This window comes from Megascapheus bottae, unplaced genomic scaffold (assembly GCF_031878675.1).
Source record: "Megascapheus bottae isolate mThoBot1 unplaced genomic scaffold, mThoBot2.hap1 H_3, whole genome shotgun sequence".
In the NCBI taxonomy this organism is placed as follows: Eukaryota; Metazoa; Chordata; class Mammalia; order Rodentia; family Geomyidae; genus Megascapheus; species Megascapheus bottae.
This window is the reverse complement of record NW_028327860.1, coordinates 404,621-428,780: the sequence shown is the minus strand read 5'-3', so window position 1 is coordinate 428,780 and position 24,160 is coordinate 404,621. Positions and strand designations below refer to the sequence as shown.

Here is a 24,160-nt window from a genome sequence, read left to right as displayed (position 1 = left end):
TTAGTTATTCTTTCCTGCTAGCATAAATTAATTGTACAGTGAGGCTTCATTGTGGCATTTTCAACTTGTATACAATGTGCTTTGAACCAGTTCATCCTCTGGATAACACTCCTTCTTACCCCCCTCCTCTCACGTCTTCTTCAAATATTTGATGGGTTTCCTTATGCAATTTTCATATGTACCTATAGTGTACTTCTGTAAATATTCACCCCGCTACCTTTTCCTCCCCTCCCTATCCACTGGCTTCCTCGCCCGTGCAGACCGTTTCTGAGGTAGACACATTTATGAACTGTTTTCCTAATAGTTTTGGAAGCCTCCACAAGTGAGATGTTTTTAAGTTGAAGAGTTACTCAAGAAGACAGTAGAAAGGTTCTTTTAAAAAAAGTCAACGAAATCCAACTACCTTTACTAGGGTGTGGTAATCAGAAATGGTGAGATTGCAGTAGCAGGCCCCCGGGGAGCCAGCGTGGTCCTCGAGAGCAGGGGTGAGGGAAGCTAGAGAACGCCGTATGGAAGCACAGATCCGTGAGAGGAAATTTGGAAAACACATGTCAGATCTAGAACCCGAAATGAGGAGCCCTCCAAACCGTGTCAAGATGGGTCAAATGCTTTCCCTGTCATTTCTTTGCGGCTCTACCAGAGGAAGGCATTTAAAAAAATTCAAAAAATGGGTTTACTTACATGTCAGCGCTGGCCTAACTAAGTTCACTTCAGCTAGAACACTGAGAACCCAAGTCTGGCCTCTCCGGCACCTGGACAGCGTCTATGAAACCCCACAGAATAAATAGCGCTCGTGACTCATGACCCATATGCTGCCTAATTCACTTACACTAAATATTCGAGACAGCCTGTGCCGTGTTCCATGTGTTATATTTACAGAACACTGGCTAGCAAGCATGGGGGCTGCGTTCAAATCCCCCGTGTTGCCCCACATGACCATTAAATGCTATGATGGCCGGCTTGTGGCCGCTTAGTCCCGCGGGCCCTCCTCTTATCTTACCAGGTCAGAGGTCAGGACAGAGGCAAGAAGCCGTGAGTTACGAGCCCATCCCACCCCGTCCTGTTCCCGATGCGGGGCAGCAGCGGCCACGGGAAGGCCCAGGGCTGGGAGATGACGTGGCTCCAGGTGCTGTGTGTGCAAGAGCCCTGGGCTGGGAGAGGCACTGGGTGGCCGCGTCTGGGTTAACCGGGCGTCCCCGTGCTCATACCCAGACTGGGAGGCTTAGAACACGGAAACGAGAATTGGGGTCAGACAGGGAACCCCGCGGTGGCCATCAAGGTGTAAGCGTGTGGAATTTACTGCCGAAGAATTCCACAAGGCTTTCCCACCCGTGTTTACAGTGCTCCCATGTCCTTGTGCTCGGGAACACTAGTGGCCCCCGGGGGGGGGGCTGCTGCCACCCCGTCCTGGCCAGCAGGGAGCACATCTGCCCGATAGGGAGGAGGAAGATGCCTGCAGGCGCCTCGCTGTGTGGCAGGGCGCAGACGCGGTCTTCACAGGGAGGGTTAGAGCCGCCCCGTCGGTGCTCCCCCGAGCTCCCGGTGGAACTCTTCGTGGGGAAAACCCGGGCTGCCCAGCGCCGGCAGCACTCGCTCCTCTCCTACATGGCCGCGGGGAGCCTGGACTCGGCCTCCTTGCCCTCTGCCCAGCGGCAGTGCGCTAAGAACGTCTGACAGAGCAGCCTGACCTGAGCCCGTCACAAAACCTCCATGCCCCCGGAGAAATGTTTCTGGGATGAATCACTGGGGGAGTCACTGGCCTGAAAACAAGCCACCAGATCCTTGGGGACGGTTCTGCCCCGACATTCCAACTACAGCGTTGTGAACCATGCTTGTGGTGCAGTAAGAGCGGAAAAACCAATGCCCTGATTTCACTTGTGCCTGTGTCTAGGTGACTGGAGTGACACCTTTTAACCCCGAAGGTAAACAGTAAATCTTAGGTGAGTGATGTGAAAAACAGAGCACACGGTAATGTTTAGAAGTGGCTCACAACTGGAGTCTTCACCGCTCAGGTATCTGAGATCTTAGCATAGAACTAGTCTGTGAGATTGCGATCTCTAAAATAACTAGCAAGAGGCAAGGCTGGAGGCATGGATAAAGTGGTAGAATGGCAACTGAACAAACAGAGCTAAAGAAAAATACCTTCCTTCTAAACCCAAGCTTGACTGAGGAGTAGCTGAGACAGCAGAATCCTTGCATGTTGTAAGAATATACTTTTTTGAAGTTTGGATGCACTGCCAAAGGTTTAATATTGCCTCATTTTCCAACTAAAACAGGAATTTCTAGAACTCTGCAATATTGCACAAATGTTATACACAAAACAAATTTTTTTAAATACCGAGGTTTTTTTTTTTAATGTCAGGGGGATAGGATTTGATTTCAGATCATCTCTTTAAGTAAATTATCATTCATATGATTCAGTTGCCTTAAAATGCAGGTGGTCAGATACTGTGGGGAGCAGCCGAGAGCACGCTTCTGTTGCATCGCCACACTTGGGCAAGCTCCTCAATCAGTCTCCCAGTTCCTCAGCGTCACGACTGATGGACGAAGGGCAGAGTAGTGAGTGTTTTCTCATATGGCAGTTGTGCAGATTAAATGAACGCCTGCATCTGAAGGGTGGACACGGTGTTTGGCACACGGCATGGAATCAATGTACGTTAACGTGAAGTGTTATTTTATTTCAAGGCCAAGAAAATAAGCTCTAGGCTATGGCCTTAAACAAGCTGTAGGCTCTGCACATCAAGCCCGGCTTTGCTGTCCGTTGAGTTGCCCAGGGCTTTTGTTCAAGCAGGTTTTATTCAGCGCGCCTGAGTGAAGCCCAGCCTGGTGAATGGTGGGTGTGGCTGGAGGGGTAGAGGAGGGGTGGAAGTGATGGTGTTCTGAGGTAGTCCTGACAGTCCCGCCTGCCTTTCCCCTCACGCTGGAGGGACCCACGTTCTGCTCTTCACCCTTCCCATGCCATTACTGCTCCATTTACAAGATAGTGTTGACGTCCAGTGCAACAGCTAGCAAGACTGAGGCATTAACCTTGAGCCTCCTTATCCCGTTAATGGGATAAATATAACTAGGTAAGCCGGACGTCAGTGACTCACGTCTACAATCTTAGCCGCTGAGGAGGTTGAGCTCTTGGGATGATGATTCCAAGCCAGCTCAGGCAGGAAAGTTTGTGAGACTCTCATCTCCAACTAACCAGCAAAAAGCCAGAAATGGCACTGTGGATCAAGTGGTAGCACACTAGCCTTGAACAAAAGAATGTGAGGTCAGCAGACAGGCTCTGAGTTCACGTCCCAGGACTGGCACGTGTGTGTGAGCAAATACACACACACATACACACACGCACACACACACGCACACACACGCACACACACATGCACACCACACACATGCACACACATGCACACCACACACATACACACCACACACACACACACACACACACGCACACGCACACACACTACCCAATTGAGATTGAAAGTAGAGCCAACAACATTTCTCCTCTAAAATGTCTGGATCTGGAAACACTAAACATTTCTCATGGCTGTAACTGAAACTAACGAACCAAATGAATCAACCAATCAATAGGCAAGAAATTCACTCTCCGGTCTAGGGAAAGAATTTACCAGGCGCTTTGGACGAGGCCTCACTATGGAAGGCACGACAGCCCCACGGAAAGGAGCAGTGGCCAGTGGGGAAGGAATCAGAAACAAACATACGCCACTCAGAGTAGAAGTCCCGCCTGGCTGAAAGGCTGGACAGAGGAGGGGCCTCTTCTGTTCTGGTTCCCTTTCTAAATATGTGCTTAGCTTGACCAACAACAGGACAGGGCAAAGACCACTCTTACACTTTGATGCGCGACCTCTGACAACCCCTAGGCAAGCATCTGCTACTGTCCCTGCAGTCCACAGGCAGAACTCACTTCCCACAGCAGATAAGAAGAGAGCACGAGAAAATACCGGCGGGAGCTTGCTGAGCAGTTTAACTCTCAGAAATCCCCTTCAGGAGCACAAAGCCACATAGCTACACCTTCCACTGTTCTTACTCTGTCGTTTACCATGCAGAGCACATGAAAGGATCACTCTAAATAAGATTTTTAACATCCCACAGTTTATAAAAACAAATAAGAAGCCACATAAAGTTGACCCGGATGGAAGGGTGATTAATTTCTAGGATTTCAAATACGAAGCTCATAGACGCACATTAGAAATGGGACTTGAGACAGGGGCATGCTCGTTGCCTGCGTGTTTGCCGAGTTTTAAAATCTTACAGAAGTATTTAACGCGAGACCAGCGACAGGACTGGAAAGACACGGGAAGGAGACGGGCAAGCTGAAGATGTGCTTGTAAGCCATGTGGACGATGGGCTTCGTGATGAGCTAGACACAACCCAAAACTGAAGCAAACTCTTCCAGACGGCTTGGTCAGAAGCACTAAGAGGGGCGCGGTGGCAGCGTGCATGCCATGCCACGCCATGAATTCTGTGGACAGGACGTTACGAAGCATGGTTTTAGTTTTCATGTGCAAGGGAATATTTCCCTCTGCGCACACGTACAAAGGTTACACCCAGGGTGAGTGTGGAGGGGACCGGAGAGCTGGCCAGGTCGCCTCGTCTATCTCTGCTCAAACACGCACTCAGTTTTCTGTTTCCAGTTGTCAAAACTGACATGAAAGTAACTACTCACAAATGAGACACCCGGAAAATCTGTAGCTCTTAGGCGTTTCAAGACACATTTGCTGTGGTGGAAAATAACACTTTTTAGAGCCCTCCTGGGCTAATGGTGGTCACTTGCCAAATTAGTTCAAGACTAATGTAATTCCCTACATGCCTAGGTTGAAAGGGCCTTTAGATATTCGTATTAAAACCTTTGATTTTTTTTTCACAAGGTAAAATTCTCATCATGCAAAAGTAGGAACTATAAGGTGATAATGAACTTAGGGTGGGAAGGACGCAAGCCTCGCTCTGGCTTATCAGATATCGAGTATACTGCTCTAATAAGCACTTACAGGAAATGAAACACCAATCTTGTAATCCAAAGGCTTCAGGTAATTTCCCTTGGAGCTCTTTTAAAAGGAACTAATAGCGGTTTTCAGTGGTGACACATTTGAAAGCCGCGGTGTCCAGTTGGCTAAACAGTCTGAAAGGAAAGTCCTGCTGATAACCTGGCTTGCATCCTCCCCACGGTCTCCCCGGCTCTTCCAGCCCCACCTTGACGTACAGCCCTGCACAGTGTGTCTACAAGACGGCTTTCCATTCTTCACAGCACTTGGCCTTAAACTTGGAAATGAAAATGTCCGTTTGTTAGCCGTGGTTCCCCTGCTCCTGGCGGAGGGGAAGGACGGGAGTGAGGGCGCAGTGCATCACGGGGTGGGGCTGGGGCTGGCCATTACCCTCTGGAGTGGGCCCTGTGGCACCCAGCACCCTGGGGACACACACCTGGCCCTAGGACTTCCAGCGCCCTCTCACCTGGAGGAGTGCCTTACCTGGGCTCGAGGGAAGGAGCACATTCAACTTTTCTCCCCTTGTTTGCCCTCGGCATCAGGCAAAATTAGTCATTAGCACTAATTACTCACGACAGCAACAACACAGTACTAAGTAGCAACCACAGAGGCAGCCAAACAAAGCAAAACAAAACACAAAACTATCTACACACACGGACACAATTCTGACTCCATATCAGAAAGGGCACAGACCTGGAGGCCCTAAACAGCGCACAGATTTCTCCATGTTTGAGCCCTGGCCAGGGTGAGGCTGACAGGACAGGTGGAAACTCTGGGTGCCACCACCTAGTGACAGGGGGTGAAGAAACCCCACTCTCCCCGGAGAAGGATGAGGGTGCAGCTAACACACACAGATGAGGAGAAACCAGAAACCCAAGACTCCTGGATGGAAACTGGAGAACTAGGAAGCGGAGGGGGAGAAGCAGGGGTCCAGGCGCATTGCAGTCCCGAGTGAATTATCATGGAAGTCTAGCATGCTGAGACCAAGCGCCTTGGAGTCCCCCGAAACCTTCAGTGCCAGGCTTACGTGGGCTGGCCGGCTTGGGGTACCCATGCCCTGGAATCTGTCTTGACAACTCGGAACATGAGCTAACGAGGCAGCGGGTTTAGACTTTAATTTTTAAGAGCAGTAACCAAGAAACAACAGCCAACAAAATCTCAGAGTTTTATCACCGGAGGCGCGGTGAACCCCTCAATCTCTATCCCTTTCAATGGTGACACCGTGTTCCCCTCGGCTGTAGGCTGTCAGGGTGGACAGCGGGGAGGGAGACAGCCCCAGACCTCACCAGGCTGGCCTCAGACACTGCCAGCGGCCGGGAGATGCACAGCGAGGCTGGGGGACACCGGGGCATGGCCAGGAGGGGGACACCGGGGCATGGCCAGGAGGGGGACACCGGGGCATGGCCAGATGGGGGGACACCGGGGCATGGCCTGGCGGGGACCCCGGGGCATGGCCAGATGGGGGGACACCGGGGCATGGCCAGGAGGGGGACACCGGGGCATGGCCAGATGGGGGGACACCGGGGCATGGCCTGGCGGGGACCCCGGGGCATGGCAGGCCGCCCAGGTGTTTGGCCTGTTTTTACTCCTGGCATCGCCGGCTCCTGGAGAGTCACCCCAGATCCAGGGCCGAACCCCGCTTCTGACAGGGCCGGGAACCCCCGCAGCGCGCGGTGGGCGTGCGCCCCTCCTGGGGGAGCCGGAGCCCCGGGGTGGCCGGGAGGGCGAGGGGGCCGGGTCAGGCGGGGTCAGGCGGGGTCAGGCGGGGTCAGGCGGGGTCAGGCGGGGTCAGGACGCGGAGGGCCCTGGCCCGGCGGCGTGGACTGGAGCGCTGGCCGTCCCGGGACCCCGGCGGAGCGCGGCCCGGGCGGGGCGGGGCGGGGGCCGAGCCGGGCCGAGGGCACCTCGGCCGCCCTCCACCGCCGCCGCCGCCGCCGCCGCCGCCCGCTCCTCCGGGCCGCGCTCCGGGCCGGGCTGAGCCCCGCCGGTCCCCGCCGCCCGCGCCCTCCCCTCCCCGCCCGCCGGCTCACCGTGCGCTGCTCTCCGCCGTCCGCGCCGTCCGTCCGTCCTTCTGTCCGTCCTTCCGTCCCCCGGCCCGGCTGGGCTCCGCGTCCCGGTGCCGCTGGCCGGGTCCGCCCTGGAGCGACCCGAGCGTCCCGCCCGCCGCGCCGGAACCCAGACCGGAGGAGCCGGACCCAGTCCCTTTATAGAGGGGGCGTTGCCCTGCCTCCTCCTCCCCTCCTCCTCCCCCTCCTCCTCCTCCCCCTCCTCCCCCTCCTCCTCCCCCTCCTCCTCCTCCCCCTCCTCTTCCCCTCCCCCCCCTCCTCCCTCTCCTCCTCCTCCTTTTCCTCTCCTCCTCCCCTCCATTCCTCTCTTTCTTTCCCTCTTCTTCCTCCTCCCCTCCCTCCTCTCTTCCTCCCTTCCTCCTCCCCCTCTTCTCCTCTCCCTCCTCTCCTCCCTCCTCTCTTCCTCCCTTCCTCCTCCCCCTCTTCTCCTCTCCCTCCTCCCCTCCCTCCTCTCTTCCTCCCTTCCTCCTCCCCCCTCTTCTCCTCTCCCTCCTCTCTTCCTCCCTTCCTCCTCCCCCCTCTTCTCCTCTCCCTCCTCCTCTCCCTCCTCCCCCCCTCCTCCCTCACCACAGGCCCCCCTGTTTCCAGGGGTATGAAGCCCCTTCTTCTCAGGGTGGGTCAGGAATCCCCTGTCTTTCTGAGCCCGAGGATCTGGCAGGGTGGCTGCAGAGCAGGAACCACGGGGTCAGAGTTTTGGACCTAGAAGGGCGGGTGTCCACCTCCTCCCTGGGCCCCGCTGGCCAGCCGCCCTCGATTAATGTAAGACGTTATCAGCTGGGCATTCGTCCTTCAGAGCGCATTCCTCCAGACACCTTTCCAGAGGGGACATTCCGGCCGTGGGCGTCCTCCATGGACCGGGGACTGACCGAGGCCGGGGAGGGATTCCCCGGGAGGTGGAGAGGGGCAGCCCGGCGCCCGTCACCCCGATGAGCCGGGAGGGTCAGCAGGGCGTGGAAGGCACTGGACAAAACCATCAGCCAGAATCTCGGGCCACACGTGGGCCAAGCTCAGGAGGCTCGGCCAGGCCCGGGCTCCAGCCAGCATCCGAGGGGACATCTCTCCAGACGCTGCGGCCAGCATCCGAGGGGACATCTCTCCAGACGCTGCAGCCAGCATCAGAGGGGACATCTCTCCAGACGCTGCAGCCAGCATCAGAGGTGACATCTCTCCAGACGCTGTGGCCGGCATCAGAGGTGACATCTCTCCAGACGCTGCAGCCAGCATCAGAGGGGACATCTCTCCAGACGCTGCAGCCAGCATCAGAGGTGACATCTCTCCAGACGCTGTGGCCGGCATCAGAGGTGACATCTCTCCAGACGCTGCGGCCGGCATCAGAGGGGACATCTCTCCAGACGCTGTGGCCGGCATCAGAGGTGACATCTCTCCAGACGCTGCGGCCGGCATCAGAGGGGACATCTCTCCAGACGCTGCGGCCAGCATCAGAGGGGACATCTCTCCAGACACTGCGGCCAGCATCAGAGGGGACATCTCTCCAGACGAGGAAAGACACACAGCTTGCAGGCAACAAGACCTAGGCTAAAACCGATGGACAAAGGACTAGCTGGTCGTGAGGGGACCGAGGTTTTTAACACGAGATCCACAGAGAACAGCAGTCACGTTTCTGCACATTAGCAGTGGGCGTTCAAAAAGGCAGTTAACAAAACCAGTTAGAAATAAATATTCCTAAATAACTAATAAGATAAACATATAAGGTACATATATAAACATGCACATTGAGCAATACTTATGTTACATATATACATATTAAAACAATGTTTACATCATACTAAAATAATGCTTATGATTATATAATTTATACATTATTATGTAAAATTACACTATAATTTATAGTCGAGTGCATAATAGGCAATATATAAATTATGTATTAAAAATTATATATAAATCATTATTGGCACATGGGAAGTAATAGATTATATGTTATATTGTATTATATAAATGAATATAATCTTTATATTAAAATAATATCTTATTTTAATTACTATTGAAAAAGGAATCAGGGTGTGTGCTGCTTGCACTGTAACACTTGAGCCACAGCTCCATTTCCAGGACTTGACATTTTTCTGAACACTCATAAAATTAAAATTTCCAAATGGACAGGAATATTATCCGGTTTGCAGAAGGCAGGGATTTCTGTGGGTGGATTTGGTCACGGTGCAAACCTGTGCCCCAACTCCTCTGTGCAGTGTACACACTCCCTTGGGCAATAAACTTACTTGTTTGCTCAGTTTCACAGCTGGACACTGGGGTCATTATTTGACTTACCTCAGAGCTTCATAGATTCGGAATAATTTGTCATACATTATCATAGTGCCTTTCTACAGAAGCCAAAATGACCACCCAAAATCTAGAGCTCCTGACTGAAAATGAGAGAGGTTCCTTGTGGACTGTGAGCTCAGCTCGTTCTACCTGTCCATCTGGTTAATTCTATGGCCCACCATAGCCTTTCCCATGCTTGCTTTCAACGTAGGTTTGAGAAGTGATCTCTGTGTTTTGGGGCCTGGAACTTTCTGAGAGAGTTAGTTCCCGGAGGGTGGGGTTTGTTCACAGGGCCCTTCTGTCATGGGCAAGAAACAGATGAGAAGGAAAGTTTCCAAGATTATGGTGTCATTGTAATGGGGATGAGCTGGCTCTTCTCGACGACGGAACTTCCCTAGAATGAGAATTGGGAGTCAGAACTGTCTCAGCGTCCAATGCGTCACTGGTGGCAGCAGGACACCCTCCGTGCAAGGGGCGTGCCGTGAAACGATCGTCCGCATTCCGCCCAGGTAGAGAAGAAGATGTATGTGAGACAATTGCATTTCTGGTTCCAACTCCAGTCTCATCCCCGAGACACTATGCATAAGGAAATATTCCAAAACCAGAAATGGTTTCATATAAAGGACACTCACAACTTCCAGAGCAGCGCCTTGGTCCTGTGAACGAGACTTGCATGCACAGCATGGCAACTAGAGGTAGATTGGAAGGCTCGGGTTGGTTTGCAATTTTCACGAAGACAGCCTGGAGAAACAGCCCCTATTTAGCTGGCTTGAGAACAGCTCATTAGCAAGGTTTGAGCCATTGCTAGTTGGGAGATGGGCAGAGATGATTCGTGGCTCATTTGAACTATTCAGAGTCCAGTGGCGGGGCCACTGTGTCGTGTTAAAGATGTCTTTTTATTTCGTCTTTAAATGGCAAGTTTGCCCCAAACACTGCCTTTTCCAGCATGTCAAGAAATAATGCTGCTTTATCCTATAGGATAGTTTCATTTGGGATACGCCTTCACATAGCTATTGCTAGAATTTTAGATATACAACTCCAGTTTCTTTTGGCTGATAATACTCGTGTCCTCACTTCCCAAATGGTTTGTATTCCAGTCTTGCTACATGAGCTCATGCTGCTTGATTCTCATTAAATTGTTCCTGCTTAAGCACATCCTGATAAATTCTATTATTATTTGTCCTTATTCTTCTCTAGTATTGATGTTAACTGCCTGGTAATTTCCTGGATTTCCCCTTTGGCGTATCTTGAAGATTAGAATAGTTATTATTGTAATTATTTTCCTGACTCTTTTTGTAGTCCATCGATCATTCTCTATTTTTTGACTTGCTTATGACTTGAATAGCCATAATGTTTTATTGCAAGGATAAATATTCTTGATATTTATTTGCAAAGAGATTTCCATGTCACTGGAGTATACTTCAGATATGCTAAAAGCATAAGCAGAATTGGTGGCTAAAGGGAAGTATTAATAGCTAAACTTGTCATTCGTGACAAATCATTTGGCTTCTCTTGAATGAAAATGGTGTAAAAATCACATTTGTAAAGTCAATTGCTTAAAATGTAAATAAAGTCCCTCATTTCAGCTATATCCAGAAGCGCTGCAATCCCACTTGTTGCACAGGAAGAAGAGCGTACTCTGATGGAGATGTAGAGGCCAGGTGCTGGTGGAGAAGAATTAGACGTCCCAGAAGGAGAACAAAGAAGGCTTAGAGAGGTGGCTTGGGGGCCGGGGCAGGGGGGAGAATCCAGCAACCAAGATGCAGAGGAAAGGGTTCAATGACTTACTGGAGGTGAAGAGCGAAAAAACAAAAGGGCGGAGAAGAAGGTTTTGTGTCCAGAGACCAGGCAGAAGGTGCTCGTGCTAGTTACCGAAGTGAGCCATGCAAGCAAGGGGCAGATTTTAGAGCGGGGGACGGGCTCCATCTTAGACTCTTAAGTTGGTTTTCATGGAGGATGGGTGCTGGAAAAGCCAGCCCTGGCGGGGTTTGTGTTTGGAGGTGATGTTTCAGGCTACGGAAGGCACAGGGTGAGAAGCGGGGGTGTGTGGAGTACATGGCTAGAAATCACTGGAAAGCCACACATGGGGGGGGCAGGGTCCCTCAGCAGAGCGGGGGCTGGCGCTGGCCCAGGTACCAGCTCCGCCGTCCACATCTCATCTCTCATCTCCACGACAGCTCGGGAGAGGTTCCGAAGGCCAACCACAACCTTTCCCAAAGTGATGCCAGCGTGGGGCAGGGTTTCCGTTGGCGCTGGCACAGATGTTCTGGAAAGAACCAGAAAGGGAGCCCGGTTAGCCTTTGTAGCCAAGCCCTGCTGTCGCGCAGCCCCTTTGCCCGGCACTGAGGAGTCTGAATGGGCCTGGCTGTATTGCGCTTTTCACGTCATAAAATATTGTTTTTCAGTTTTTTAAAAAATTTAAAACTACTTACAACGCAGAAAAAAATGATTTCTAAGCTTATCCGCCAGACAAAACAGGGAGTGGGCCATGGCTTGCTTCTTCGTTTCATGGGGCATGTGGGGTGTCCAAGGCAAACAGACCTTTCCTAAAAAGCTCAGTTGAGGACCAGGAGAAGAGGATCGGGTGAGGAGAGGGGCAGGAGGCCCAGAGGAGGCAAACAGGAAGCTGAAGCAACGTGGAGACTTTTAAGGGGGAAGGAAGAGCTTAGGAAACTTGTTTTTGTTTTGTTTTTGGCGTTGTCTTTCCATTTTATCACATGGGCTGTTTGCTCTTAGTTGTCTGTTTGTAGTTTTTCTTTCATAGACAAGGGGGCTGTGAGGGGAAGATGGAGATTACAGGTCGGGGAGGGGCGTCTGCAAGAGCAGGTGCCAGGAAGAGGGGAGGGCGGAGGGTTTGTGTCCAGCCAGACGGTGGCCTGACTTCGCGCCTCCTTCCCCGGCTGAGGTTTGCACGGGAGCCACACACGGTTTGTTCTGGAAGTGATTCACGCTTCAAAGACAGCTATTGATCGGGAATTCAGTCAGATCCTTAAAATAATCCAGCCCAACGGGCGGATTTTAGTTTGAAGCTTGAACGACTTTTAGCGCTGTGATTGTCTTTAGGTACCTCGGGGCACGCCCATGTCTCTGTGTTGTTGGTGGTACTTGTAAGACTATTGTTTTTAAAAAGGTCCTTTGTAGCCAGTGGAGGTCCTGAAAGATAGAAGATTTCCAAGGTTGAAGAATTTTAAAAAAAATCCTGCCTAAAATTTGTAAATTTCAAGGAGTAGGAGTCAAATATATTGTGTGAAGATGAGTTGAGTCTGTGAGTAGATTACTGCGCAGAATTGTGGTCTAATTCATGCTTGATTTTGAGATGCCTTCTCCCCCTACCCTTAGTTCAGAGGAACTCAAAGCCCACTGTGTGTGTGTGTGTATGTGTGGTGTACATGTGTTTGCGTGTTTATCTGTGTATTAGGGATGCCAGTATAATTTTAATCATTGTTTAATGATTTTTTTCCATGCTGAAATCTCCCTGGAGACCTGTCTACTTCTTACCTTTTGTATTCTGTCTCTTCTTGTTCGGTGATTTGGGGACAGATTGTCTTCCTCAGTGGAGAAACACCTAAGCTGAACATTTTACAGCTCGAAGAAACAAAATGTTCTGGATTTCCTTCCAATTTATTGTATCTGGTGAGTGTTATAATTAAAGATTAGAAAGCAAAAGGAAATTATTGCAGAGCACAGTTTCCTGGAAAGGGATTATGCATTTAATTACTAAGAAGGTTCCTCATTATGAAATTCAAAATCTCTCTAACAGCCCAAATTGAGGTAATAACGTCAAAGCATTTCCCACCGTGAACTACTGAGCTCGTACGGAAGAGCACATGCGATGAGTGTATATGGTATTAGATAATCACCAAGCAAATCACCAGGCCAGTGGCCTTCAAATGGATGGAAATCAAGTGTCCCTAGCAGCCAATGTCCCCCGGTGTCTGTTTTCCAGGCTGTGGCCCCTCAGAGGGGGCCCGAGGTTGGCTTGCATGCCAATCCCTGCCTGCCTTTTGGTGGGCTTTCTCCTCAAGCGCCTCACAGCCTGGGCTTGAAGCTTCGCAGGGCAGCGCTGCACTGCGCAGGCATTTCCTCCAGTTTGCGTCTCCGCCCAGCCTCCTGTGGGAGATTCCGTGTTCCACGCCCAGCTTGTTTTCATTATGATGGTGTATTTCACCGCGTGACGGCGTCTACTGCCTGTGCACCATCAAGATTAACTACAAGTATGGTCACCAGGATCGTGTGTGTGTGTGTGTGTGTGTGTGTGTGTGTGTGTGTGTGTGTGTGTGTTCACTAAACACGTCGCTCAAGAACTTACCTCTCAAGTGAGACCACTGGAGCACAGGATGGGCTGACATAACAAGTCTCTAGTCTAAATGATTTTAACTTCGGTTCTTGGTTTCTGTATGTGGATAGTAATTCCCACATCTCCGGGACTTTAATTCTCGCTGGGAGCCTCATTCTCTGTGGTAAAGTTCTTGCTGAGTTGAAGAACCGCCATTCATTCTTCTCATCTCTTCCTGAAGTCTCTCTGTTACCCTTGGTTTCTGAACGCCATCACGTCCTTTCTTTCTCTCCCCACACGTCCACACTTTCGTGAGGCTTTGAGAAGTTTTGTTGATCCAGTAGAGGATGGATGGATTATATGTTTCTTCCTGGCACTCTACTTCACAGCTTAGCTTTCCAGTTTCTGGGGAATAGAAGGTGAAGGGATTTTTTTTTTTCAAGTGTGACGCCTGCCCCAGCACTGTTCTAAGTAGTGTGAGATCTGATTTTAGGTTTAAGTTCAATGACAACATCCTTGCCAATATAAACAGACGTAGAAGACGGGGCAGTGTGATAAACGCAGGGTGATAAGCAGGAATATAAGCTGGAATATACGTTGTTTCCTGAACTCACTTGAGGCCTGAAGCTCCCCCTGTCTTGTCTGTAGTCAGGAGCTGTGCCCCATTATTCAAATCTAACATTTCGATGTCACACTCTCTTGGGGGCGGCCCGAGGCTCTTCTCACAGCCCGTAGAACGGTTCCCCTGCGTTTTATCTGACTTCATCCTCTTCTGCACCACACTCACAAGGGCGGCTCCCCAGTGTGGTTGGTGGTAGGTGGTGTGTTTTAGATTGTGTATGACACCATCTGAGTCCTATGCAAAACATGAATCGTGGGTGAACTGGTTTGGTCCTTGATGCTTTGATTTTTAACATTCAGTAACGTGCATGTGTATACACACATGTAGATTATACATATATGTATATGTGTGTATATATATATATACACACATGTATAAAATTTTCTGGAAGTTACATAATTGCCTGCTCTGGCTTCTGTGCTTCCTCTCTGTGCCCTGATTCCCGACAGTATTTCATAGGAGGCATTCATCAATATTTGGAAAAATACAAAGTAGAAAACCGGTTGACATCATGGAAAAAAACCCAGTGCTAGGATGCCAGCAAGACAAAATGGGCCATCAGTAAGGTTGACAACAGAAAGAGGAGGGTTGGCAGCACCCAATTAATGTTTCCAGATAAAGCTAATCAATTCCTCAGGGGTACTTTTGAGCTTTGCAAAAAACAAAACAAAAAAACCAGGCCAAATGCACAGGATAGCATTCTGTGTGGAGCCCAAGCCTTGCTCATCCACAGGCTACCCTATCCCCGTCTCTGGAGATAGCTCTCCTTGGCTCCGTGAGATTATGTAATTCATGCATTCTTTCTTCAGGACTCGCTTGCTGGGTGCAGGGTGTCTGTTTTTCTTGTCACAGGTGCAGTCGGCATGCCAGCAAGGGTTTTCTAGACTGTCATTGTGGTAGAGGTCCCTGCAGAGCGCCAAAGGGCGGGGCTGGGGTTTTCCTTCAGGGGCAGGATGGGGAGGGGTGGTCGGGGAGAAGGACTTGGAACGGGAAGGATGGGTGAAGCTCTGCTGGGGCGAGATGCCGTGGGGCACTGGCGAACTGGGGGATGAACGGAAGCCATGCTGGGGATAGCAGGAGGCCCAGAGTCCTTCTCAGGGAGCTGACCATCGGCCCTGAGCCTCATGGCTGTGCCCACTCAAGGAGTGAGGTGGACGCTGGACGCTGTGATCCTGGCTGCTCTGGAAGCTGAGTTCTGAGCACTGTGGTTCCATATAAGGCGGGGGCTGTCGTCTCTACGTGTCCACACGTGTTAGAGCAGTAGCCTGGGTGAACCATGTCAGTATCGGCACACACACACACGCACACACACACGCACACACACGCAGACGCACACACACACTATACAATCAGGTAATGAGGCGGTACAGCTCCGTGGGAACTTTCATGGTTTGAAAGGACCTTGGTCTTTTGAACCAGAAGTGCAGCAAGGAACTCCTTTCCATCATCCCCTCCAGAGCCCCAGAGAGGCGCCCACGCTCATTTCTGCTACCCATGGACTCCACTGTGACCTCAATTCCCTCCATCCACTTCCACCATCAGCAGGAGAAGTCAGGTTTCCAGGGACACCGAGGCTCTGTCAAGATGACTGCCCCGTGGTTCATGAAGTCAGCTGGGTCAAAACACAAATGTCCAGGTCATTGTGCATGATGTCACTGTGTGTGTGCGCGTGTGCGTGTGTGTGTGTGTGTGTGTGTGTGTGTGTGTGTGTGTGTGTGTGCGTGTGGTGGTTCTATGGTTTGAACTCAGGGCTTTGAGTTTGCTCAGGTCCTGGTGCTAAAACATTTGAGCCATGCTACCAGTCCTGCTTTGGGCTGGTTAACTGAAGATGGAATCTCAAGGACTTTTCTACCCAGACTAGCTTTAAGTTAGCCTCCCGAGTGGCTAGCTGACAGGCTGCAGCCACAGCTCTGGTGTAATATCAGGTTCCTGAAAGCAGATTCACAGAACAAACTGATAGTGGAAATTAAGTTTAATTCTTTCCCTGACAAAGAATGGAGATGCTTTTTAATCTATGGGAGTGAGAATGTTTGCACAAACGTGGAGTACAGACATTTCCCTTCGAAACTTTGAAGAATGGCTCAATAACTTCAATTATTTTTTTCTCCAACATCTATTAGAAACTTTTGAAAATAAATGGGCCGCGTCTTAATGACTCCTTGCAGCAATCAAGGGTAGCCATCGTTAATCAATATTTTCTGATTAAACAGATTGAATTAGAGAACAGTGCGGTGACAAATTCAATTAAGAAAAGCCTATTAGGTATTGTTGTACCTGCTATTCTGGAGGTATCTAAGGCACATTAGTTAATTTCCAAGCAACAATCCATTATTCACTTCCCGTGTTACAACTATATCTTCCTCTTCTTACATGTTTTGTGACGTGAGACCGTGGTCTCTGGACTGTGTTTGTCCGGAGAGAAAAAGAAGAGGTCAGGTTGACTTTGATAGAAAATTGGGTAATTGGGCGACTTCTGAATTATCCTGAAGGAAGGGTGTGCCAGGAGCCCTAATTATTGTCAGGGAAGGGTGGGGAAGGTGAGGGCTCGAGAAGGGTGTGTAGTGGGCCCAGGAGGCCATCGAAGTGCACAGGGGCTGCTCTTGTTCTCCCAACTGTGGGCTTTACTGGCATGGCCAAAGCTGGCCCGTCATTCTGTCCCAGTGTGGGTCAGCAACAGGCCTAGTCTGAGTTTTTGAACCAGGTTTGTTTGTTTTTGTTTTTTCTGCCTCAGATGGCCTCCTCTCACCGTAGTCCCCTAAGAATATGCACCCTGCTGCTCTCAGCCCAGCCAAGACTCTCCACGTTGTCTGTCTTTCTTGATCGTTGTCTGGGTCTGGGGCAAACTTCTTGTCTTTCACTGGGCTCCGGGAGAAGCAACCAGCCATCTACCTACCAGACTCAGCGGGAGAATCGTTGCTGTGTCTGTGCTCTTGGTCATGGAACGGCTGCTCCCCCAAACCTAAGGAGGACCCCCAAGTCTTGTGCTTACTTCCTTTGGCTGCATGGAGCTTTCCAATCTGTCTCTGAGGTGGGACCCATGGCGGAAACTTCTTCCCTTGGATCCCCGTGCCAGTGCAGGGTGAGACGCGGTGTCTGGGGCACAGCCATGGAAGGCTGGTGAGAGTCAGTGGCCAGCTGCAGTCCAGCGTGGAAGAATTTCCTCAAAGTTTTCATTTCACCCGCATTCGACGCCCTGGCTTGTCATGTTCAGAGATGGGGTTTCTGAAGTCTGCTTGTGTAAAGACAGGTGCTGTTCTTATCCTGGGTTCCTCCTATAAAACGGTGCTGATCTGACTCTTCTGATCAAGTGCAAAGTATTTACACCATCAAAGGAGGGATCTCTAAATTAACATTACCACATATAATCACTTTCTAGGAATCAGGATAAAGTGCATGCAGTTCCTGAAATTGAGTAAAGAAGAAAGGAGCGTTTGGTGTTGACAAGTAAATATTCTATAATCAGCAAAGAATACCCCATGGAAACGCAAGCTGAATTTTCTTGGTAGATTAAGGGCATGCTTACCCAACATTATTCATATCTCTTTGGGTCCCAGGAGATTCCAGGAATATATCTAGAGAAATCTATAGGAGGCAATTTTCCTTTGGCTCAAATGATGCACCAGGGATTTCTTTCAAATCAAAGCCTAAATAGATTAAATGTACTTTTATTCACAGTCTCTTCCAATAACTTTCCTTATAGTCACCAGTGTTTTAAATAAAGATTCTTCTTCGCTGGTTTTTGCTTTTGGTTCATGACATATGTTCTTGCTATGTAGTCTCAGCTCCCACACAATCTTCTCACCTCTGACTCTTGAATGCTGGGATTGTAAGTATTCACCAACATCTCTGGCTGAACTAAAGATTCTTGACTTATTCCAAGCTCTCTCTTATCACAAAAAACCAAGCAAAATGCTTCCAAATCTACCATTGTCTTATACAAGGGATGTGTGATTTGTTGCATTGTTCCTTGTCCTTGGTGTCCACAGTGAATTTTATTTCTCCGTGGTAAATGCAAACACACTTGTTATCATTAAAGTAAGCATACTTTAGCCCAAAGGATGTTGGAAAGAGCTTACCATGTCCCCATCGTTAAATTATATATTTATAAAAACAGACGACGACGGGCTGGGCCCCATAGCCTGTAATCCTTGCTATGCATGAGTCCAGAATTGGCCTTATCATGGATCCAAGCTTACTCTGGCCAAAAGACAAAACAAAACAAAACAAAACACCTGGAGGTGTGGCTCCAGTAACAGAGTACTTGACTATCCAGTTCAGAGCCCGACTTAACACCCTACTACTGCAACTGGAAAGGAAATGCAGTTCTTAAGACAGTTCTTGGTGTTTCTCTCTTACAGAACCATTTTTCTTTCCACTTCTCATTTTGTTCACTGGTTCCCAGGCATGTGAGAGCAAGGCTTTCCTGATCTCTCAGCAGTCAGCTCCCTGTCTTGTCTTTCTGGTGTGCTGGCTTGTAGCATTCCCCAAACCCAGCTCTGCTCTCCCAGGACTGTGTGGCTGGTGAGGGAGGGCCTCACACAGACTTCTGCTGAGAGAGGGAGAGGGGGGGGAAGGGGAGGGGGAAGGGGGGAGAGGGAGAGGAAAAGGGAAAGGGAGAGAGAGACAGAGAGAGAGAGACAGAGACAGACAGAGACAGAGAGAGAGAGAGAGGGACAGAGACAGAGACAGCAGAAGACAGAGAACTTCAATGAAATTTAGAGCTTAAGAATCTTTTGAAGTCCAGGCAACATGAGTCATGGCAGGGTAGAGACGTCTGGAATGTAAATATGATTTTAAAATGTGGTAAATGACCCACCACGAAGGACTCGGAAGTTGAAGAAATGACCAGTAGCTTCCGTTCCTTTGAGAATTATCCTCTGTGAAACCCTTGTCTGTTTTTCCCTAAGCTGTGTTTACGAGCTGCTGTGTTTAACAGAGATATTTTTCTCCATTAGATACATTCCATACAAGTTCGTCCATTTACATACAAAACACTTGACCCTCATTTCCTTCCCGTCTTCTTCTAATCAATTTAAATGTACAACCAGCGCAAGTCTCACATGTTTATTCCTGCCTCCCCTTCTCCCAAAATAACCCTCAGAGGAAGAGCAATTATTTTGAGAAAATAAAATCAAGTAAACAAGCACCATTAAAAACGAAACCCAATAGCCAGCCGTATTAAAGATGGCTAGGGTTTGTGTGCCTGGGTGAAACAACAATAAATATTTATTGTGATGCCTTTTTTATGAGCATTTCAGGGCCCATCTGCGGTATTAATGGCTTCTCAAGCAAACCTATGCATTAAGAGGAACTGTTTTCATTTAGATAAATGAAAACCGAGGCAAAGGGAAAGCTTACAAGGTTCACCTTGTAAAAGTCACAAATTGAACGCAAAGCACTGCCACAGGCAAATCTGAATTCAATAGAATAAAGTTGGTTGCATGAACATAAGGTAATGGCCTTATCAAATGAGGTTTTGTATTTTTTTATAATGTACATTTTATGGGGACTGATATAAAATGACTGGGTGGAACAAAGTATAATGTGAAAAGAAAAAAATCCAGCAAGAGGTTGTTTTTCTAAATGGCCAAACAACCTGTGTCAAATTCCTGCCAAATGGAAGGCTCAGAGGATCCTCGCTTCCTATCGCTGTACGAATCCACCCACGGCATTTCATGTCCACTCGCATTTACCATCTGCATCTGGATTTCAAGAAAAGATCCAGGCGGTGAGAAGCCTGAGCCAGCGTTATTGAAATCAAACCACATGTGTTTGAAGATAGTTGAAGTTACTTGCTCACTGGCATTGTTCTTTTGAATATTCATGGAATACCAGGCCCTACTGTTAGTGTGTGCAGTGCCAGGGCTGGCGCTCAGAACCTGGGCACTGTCTCTTAGCGTTTTCACCCATCTGGTACTTTGCCACTTGAGTCACAGCTCCACTCCATCTTTTTTTTTAAAAAAACATTTTATTAAACATTGATTTGTACATCATATTTCAAATGTCATGTTCACTCTGGCTTTTTTTTTTTTTGCCAGTCCTGGGGTTAGACTCAGGGCCTGAGCACTGTCCTTGGGTTCTTTTTCTCAAGGCTAGAGCTCTACCACTGGAGCCTCAGCACCACTTCCAGCTTTTTTCTATGTATGTGGTACAGAGGAATTGAACCCGGGTCTTTGTGCATGCTAGGCAAGCGCTCTACCAGTAGGCCAAACTCCTGGCCTCACTCTGGCTTTTTGATGGTTAACTGGAGATAAGAGTCTCATGGGGTGCCTCTGAGATCTCAGCCTTTTGGGGAGTAGCTAGGCTCACAAGTGACAGCTAATGGTGCTCGCCTATTGCCACATTTAATCTTCACACATTTCCAGCAAAAGAGAAAAAAAATAAACAACCTTGTGTTTTAATACAAAATCATTTTATGTAGATGTATGATCAGTATGTGCCACAAAGATCTAAAATTGAGCTCCGGCTCGTCCTCTAGAGCCCCCGGGCCTTGAGACCTGCGTCCCTCGCGTGGCTGCCGCCACTGTAAATGGATAGGAGTGTGTGTGGTTCTCCTGCTAGGCTGAGGGCTTGCGAGGGCTGCTATTCACCCAGATTCCTTTTCTGCACACAGCCAGCCTCCCCGCTTCCAGTCCTTAATCCCTCACGGATCAAATTAGGTTAGAATAAACAAACATCTAACAAGCTAGAGACCTGACATTCCTTCAGAAGCCATCGCTGCTCTGCCAAGCACAGCTTTAAAAGGAGGGAGCGTGACAAATGTGTGTGCTCTGAGGCTGACATATTTATAAACAAAGAATACTAAACGCATGCTCCGCGTGCAAGACTGGAATTACCGGCCAATACACAAGTCCGTGGCGGGAATGGAACCCACCGGCAGAATCCTGCAGCAGGAAAGCGTATGGACTGGGTTTGTAAAGACAGACGGACAGAGACGGACACTGTATTTTGAGAGCACAAGGCCTGTCTGGACACGTGGTGGCAGATGTCAGACTGTGGCCCATCTGAAAGCTGCAGAGCGCTCTTTCCGTTTTCCTGCTGGAGCGGGAAATGCAGCGGTGGGAGGAAGGGGAGGGCACTTGTCAGTGTCAGGCTTGCGGATGCCGCACCTGAACCTGCAAACTTCTGTCGCCATCCGACGAGCACATTTCTTGTTCCTGTAAGAGTTGACTGAGCGATCCTGACCTGCCTTCTGTGCCCACGTAGTGATTTGAGGGTCCAGTCTCCTTCCTTCTCGTTGTCTCTGTTATCTTACTGGATGTGGGGAGGCATGGCTAGGACTTAAAATATCCAAACACTCCACGGACAGAGGCCAGAACCCCCCAGATTCCAGCAGAGCTAGGAAATGCGCCCTGTGGCTGGCAGTGGACCCTCTACCTCAGAAAGGGGGAGGCCCTAGTTTGAGGGCAGCTGTCTGTCTTAGCTTTGAGGAGCTACTCAGCCATCTGGCCTTGCTGACTTCCTGCTGATCCACACAATTTGAAGATAAAGCTAGGGTGGAGAAAGCAGACCGGTGTTGTCTGATTGACACGCGGGGAGGGGCACAGACTGCAGAGGTGTAGTTTTCTTATCCCCCTGCCCCACAGCCGTAGGCAGATGTGGCCTCTAGGAGAGGAGAGATTTAGCTACCATGCAACAGTTTACAATTTTAAATGACATGAAAGCTTACATTTATTGAGTGCGTGGAGGGCCGAGGGTGTGGTTTACTTTACCACATGCTCAAAGCCTTTGCTATGCAGAGACCAAGTATGGTGTGAAGAGGAAGAACAACGCTGGAAGTGTAGCCCTGGGAGGATGGGTTTTAGAGGGCAGCGGTCAGCTTCTTGTGTTCCCACCATTGGGAAGGGTTGCCACCATGGCTCCTCAGAATCACCTGGATGGGGTGCTCTCAGCTCTCAGGCCCTCAGGCCCCCACGCCCCCAGGCCCACGTCACATCTCCAGCCTCAAGCCTGCTGACAAAGTCCTGTGGGTGACTGCGACAGACTCGCCTCCACTCTGAAGTCCACTGATATTTATTAAGAATGAGACTGCTACGACCAAATTCTCCAGCGGTAATGCAGGGCGAGTGAGCAAGAGTGTAAGAGGAGGAGGAGGAGCAGGAGGAGGAGGAGCAGGAGGAGGAGGAGGAGGAGAAGGAGGAGGAGGAGAGGCCACAGGAAGTACTCACCCTTTTGACAGACACAGTCGTTGTCCTTTTAATGAACTGTTGTAAGCATGTTATGTACTGACTGTAGCTAAACCACTGGAGTGTCTGTAACCGGGGCCTGATTACTAAAGACAGCCCTGGGACAGGGGTTGAAACATCCTTTGCAAAGTCGAGATAAGACATGATAAGGGGAAGAGTTGTGGAACTCAATGTTCTTCTGTAGTGTAAAGATGCCAGACTAACCTAGCCAGCACTGAAGGGAGAAAATGATCTCTGCCGCTAGTGCCTCTGCTGGCTTACTGGAAAAATAGACATTACAAAATCACTAGCAACCATTTGCCCCCCAATCAAGTATTTGTGTTGTTTATGCTTTACTCTACAAAACAGCACATTATTTCAATGAATTAATACCACAACAACATCTAAGTTGCTAAGGGACAGGGCCCTGCCTTGCCTTTCTGTAGAAGGAACAATGTGTTGCTATTGTAAATAGGTATCAACTGCCAACTTCTAGAATAACTTTTATTATATATATATTTAACCTTCTATCACGTTGAGGTCAGTTTCTTCTTATGAATGAGAAGCTGCCTTTGCCCTTCAAGAAAATGAAATAAAACCAGAATCATCTTCCTTCTTTCACTGCCTGCCTTCCCGGCCTGCTACTTTAGCACTGGAAGAGTTTATTTTTGGATGTCATTAAATATAGCTAGTGATCCTTTAAATGAAACAGACTAAATGCCAAATGGCTTCCCCTCTCTTTCTCCTCAGTCCAGTCACCTGAAAACATTTCCCATATGATTCACAATTCAGAATATGATTTGTGAGGTGATATCCCAGCTCATCTCTGTTTCTGCATCTTTTTGGGGGTGATGGAGGGGAGTCTCCCAGGAGGCAAGGTCGTGGCCTATGCTCTGCTAGTTTCTTTATTAGCCTCTTCTTGTGGTGCAATTTTTCTCAGTCCTACTTCTGGCACAAAAGTGCCAGGTTTTTCAGACAAGGAAACGTACAATCACCCATTCACAGATGTTTGATGTTTGCCCTACTTATTGGTTAATTCTCAACACTTCTTAATCCCAACTTCAAAAGCTAAAACTATAGTATAAATTTGATTATGTCCAAAATTATAGATATAATAAATACTATGTAATGTATATATCATATATACAACCTGTATATAAAATGTATATATACTATATAACAATATAGTATATAATACATATGGTATATAGTATATATTATACTATATATGTGATTACAATATATATAAGTTGATATTTATTGTTTATATGTGTATGAAATACAAATATGAGTGCATACACACATGTACGTATATCTGATGGAATAATTGGAACACATCAGTTACTGCTCAAGAGGTCTTTAAAAGGCAGTCAGAGAGATATTGACTTCTTCCACCAAAGGTCCTGCTGGCACGGGGCGTTAACACGACTGTGTCTCTTTTCCAGACCAGGAAGACCAGATCTCATGGGGATGGCGTACCAGAGGGGAATGCTGCAGACATCCACCTACGAATTCCAGTGGTGAGTGTGAGCACTGAGAACCCCAAACCAAAAGACTCAGAAACAGACACTGTCACCCAGTAGGTTTCTCTTGTGGAACTTCCCTTTGGGAAGTTTGGGGTTCACTGTAAGGTGTGTGTGTCGGTGCCACCTCCCCCACAGGGGAGGGACAGGAGAGCTCGGATGACAGGTCGGTGGCTGGGTGTCGGCGGCTGTTGGGTGGAAATGGCGGGGTACGCCGTGCGGGGAGCTCCCGTCCTG

At 49.0% G+C, this 24,160-nt stretch overlaps 1 protein-coding gene and 1 long non-coding RNA gene across 2 annotated transcripts in view; one reads left to right on the top strand and one right to left on the bottom strand.

The window, feature by feature from the left end:
- Positions 1 to 7,109, bottom strand: part of LOC150038927 (type-1 angiotensin II receptor) — a 31,750-nt gene extending 24,641 nt beyond the window's left edge. The window contains exon 1 of the mRNA XM_090328204.1: positions 7,025 to 7,109. The gene's annotated coding sequence lies outside the window, so the exon portion shown is untranslated. The remainder of the gene's footprint in view (positions 1 to 7,024) is intronic.
- Positions 1 to 23,905, top strand: part of LOC150038926 (uncharacterized) — a 99,797-nt gene extending 75,892 nt beyond the window's left edge. Inside the window, exon 3 of the long non-coding RNA XR_016534590.1 lies at positions 23,846 to 23,905. This is a non-coding gene — a long non-coding RNA (uncharacterized LOC150038926). The remainder of the gene's footprint in view (positions 1 to 23,845) is intronic.
- Positions 23,906 to 24,160: the final 255 nt, after the last annotated feature.